The following is a 3,653-nucleotide window of genomic DNA, read 5'->3' as shown; positions in this document are numbered from 1 at the left end:
TATTGTCTTGTTTTTTGTCGCAGCAATGTTCAATATCTATGAGCCTCCCGAAGCCTGCTACCACCTCAAAGTAAAAAAAAATATATAATAAAATAGTTTATACATGAGGCAGAGAGGGTCTTCCATTCTCCCTCTATACAAGGTTTTCTCATAACACTTTATAACCGTAATTCAAGTTAAAAAGTTCTAGTTACTTGTTGGAAATCATAAATGCTAGTTTGAATCATCCACACTACTGTTTAAAAATTGTCAGTAAGATTTAATTTTTTTTATTTTTTATTCAGTAAGTTCACATAAAATTTATCAAAAGTGACAGTAAAAACTTCAACATTGATACAAATTTTCTTTAGAACTTGGATTCATCAAAAAAATAAGCATTTTCAACATTGATAATAATAAGAAAGTAGTACAAATGCAGTGTTTCTTGATCAAATCAGCATATTAAAATGCTTACTGAAGGATCATGTGACGCTGAAGACTGGAGTAATGCTATTGCTGTCACAGGAATAAATCACTTTAAGATACATTCAAGCAGGATTTTATTTATTTTATTTATTTTTATATATTTTATCAAATAAAATCTTTTGAATGATATAGCCGTAAAAATGACCTTAACCTGCTTGAAAACCTTGTTTTATAAGAACAGCTTTATTTGTTATGATTCTCACAAAACCCTATTTTTTTTGTAAAACAAATATATGTATTCATTAACTAAGTTGTCTGAATGCTTATTCTGTGTCTCAACATCTCCAAAGCAAACACAAACATCAGCAGGTGTATGGAGGGGTCACTTTAAGAAGAGCAGGGCACGTTGGGCACACGGGTTACCCGAGGCTGTTACAGCTTGCTTTCTTGCAGGGGCTTACTCAAGTATTCAAGACATATTTCAGATTTCAGCCTCCCAGTTAGCCCAAGAGTCAAACAGATAAAGAAAGAGAATGAAAGGGAAAAAAAATGGAGCAAGATCAAATCTGAGAGAGGAAAGCAAAGAGTCTTTTGAGATGTGAGATCGCTGTGTGTGAGTTTGTTGTGTTTGAATGCTACATTAGATCCCAAAGCCTGGGTCTGGGTTTAAAAGGGTGAAGTGTATGGCAGGCAGCACTGGGCCATGGGTCTCAAGGTTCAGTACTAGCGGAACTCATACCACTGATGTACCTGTTTACCCAGGTGCTCTCCTCTGGCCATTACTGGGCGACCAGCCAGCAAGGTAGACGAGAGACATATAAAAGCACTTATAGTTTTTTATTTTTTTAGAAACAGATAATCGTAAATGTGGCGACATTATTACATTGGTTGTTGTACATATCGTGGCCGTTGATTCGTTCTAAAAGATTAATGCTCTACTGCGTTCGAAAATAACGTACCAGCTACATCTTAAACCATTCCGAAAAAAGCAACAAAAGATCAAAACACATTTGCAAATCTTTTAGCTCTTTTATTGAGCGTTGTGACTTGTGTTTCACAAAATTTGTACCCGAGCACAATTGCAAATGCAATGCTGTACCGGGAAACTAATATCAGAAAAGCCATAAATATGGAGCTGGTAATAAGTTTACAAATCATTCACGGTCATAACATCTTTATTTATTGATAATCTGCCCCTGTAGTTATAATTTGTGTGAAAACTTGTTGGTGTTTTACTGGCACTAGTGTTAATTTTAGTTGGAGAATTGTATGTATAGCTACGTTTTAGGAGTTTTGCAAAAATGTTGGTTCTGCAGAGACAAGTTTTTCAAACAATGTTGCAGAAAAGCATAAAATACACCACAGTGCCAAAGTTATAAGTACACCATCTTCAAAAATAAACGGGAATAGCACTTTAATTCCACTGAAAACGAGTTGTTTTAAATTAATAACCATGTTATGATTTAATGTTTAAAAGCACATGGGTGTGCTCTTTGGGTGTCCACATACTTTTGGCCATTTACTGTATTTGGTGGAGGCAAGAATAGATTCATAGTCAAATTCAAATCTATAATTCATCTCCTGGCCAGTTCTTCGGTTCTCTCTCATTGTTCTGTCCTGCTCCACTGATAAACTATTGATGGGGTTGAAAAAGAGAAAAAGAACGACCACTTAGATGTTGAAGAGAATGGGAATAAAATTGGTACTGATAGCTTGTATTCTAGATGGAGGAATGCAGTAAGTCGGTTTGGGAGGTCTGAACATCACTGACTGACATTGTTTGCTGCCATTGGCGTTCCTCACATTGTAAATAGGCCAAACCAAAAGGGCTCCTTCTCATAAATGAAGCACTTGAGGATACTTGGCTATGATGGATTAAAGAATTAAATCTTCTAGACTTTTTCTTCTGATCTCTGTTGATTTGTTTGGGCATTTATGAAACGCATTGGACTGATTAAAATAGTTCAAAAATAGTTTCATGTAATACTCTTGCTTGATGTTTTTGGATATTATTCATTCATTCTTTTCTAACCAATATTCACATTATTATCTGGTTAACATGAACGTTGTGAATTACAGGAAGGGTTCGAAATGTTTTAAGCAGTTTGTGCAATGTTTTTCAGTCTTGGTGTGTGGCCGAAAGAGGCAGAGGCACTGAACAGGTCATCGTCTTTCTCAGAAACAAACTACATGTTGTAATCTTGAATTAAACCCTCGCTTTCATAACATTGCTAAATGTATCTGACAACAGAGCTTATTGCAAAAGCACATATTTAGATTCAGTGTACACTAGATGTTGCGTCCTACAACAGATGCAACACATTCGGCGCTAGTCTTTGAAGTCGAACACCGTTAGCCAAAGCCAGCATGGACGGCTTTTGAAAGGACTGATCCAAATTCAGTCAAACCATAATATTTGCACACTAAATCCAGCCAGAAATTAAAGAAATGTCATGGAGACTGTATTGTGTTCATCCTGTCTTATGAAAGTTCTGCAGACTGAGTGTTTAAATAATAAATGAAATGTGCCGTGAAGATTGAAAGGATCATGTTCACAATTAAACTGCCATGTAACAATCAGAAGCATGAAGAATTGGAGTTTTCCCTCTGTTAAGATCTCATTCACACGCTGTACTGAATGTTCTGCACATGTTAATGTGATCAGATCAAAATCAGCCACATTAAAGGGGGAAAATTAAACGGAGACATATTGTGCCCAGATCACTGAATTTGAAGATGGTGTATGTAGTTTTAAGCAGTAAATAGTCATTACAATATTATGTTAAATATAAACATAAAAAAGTATAATAAATATTTAAATATAAATATTTTCAAAAATATCTCTAAATAATATTATATTGTTAATTATAAAGTTTTTGGATGAAAAAATTATGGATGATTGACCAGTGTGAGCAAGCATTTATTATACATTTAATAAATTGTGTTCTTTAAAGTCGGTTGTTCAGTAAGATTTTGTATTTTTAATGTGACATTGATTTCACAGGATGATTTCTTGATCTTAATGAATTTAGGACAGATTTGTATACATTGAAACCCAAATGAGATAATTTATCATTTATATTGGAAAACAACAACAAATTGCAGTGCACTTCACTGGCTTATCCATCTCTGTTCCAGTCAGAAAAATCCTTTTAGAGCAACATTTCCTGGAAGTTTCAAAATGATTGTCACTTTATTTAAAGTGACTTTACAAGAATTTATAACAAAATTTGATCTATTTAGCATAT

The sequence above is a fragment of the Barbus barbus genome (assembly GCF_936440315.1).
Source record: "Barbus barbus genome assembly, chromosome: 18".
In the NCBI taxonomy this organism is placed as follows: Eukaryota; Metazoa; Chordata; class Actinopteri; order Cypriniformes; family Cyprinidae; genus Barbus; species Barbus barbus.
This window is presented reverse-complemented; position numbering follows the sequence as displayed.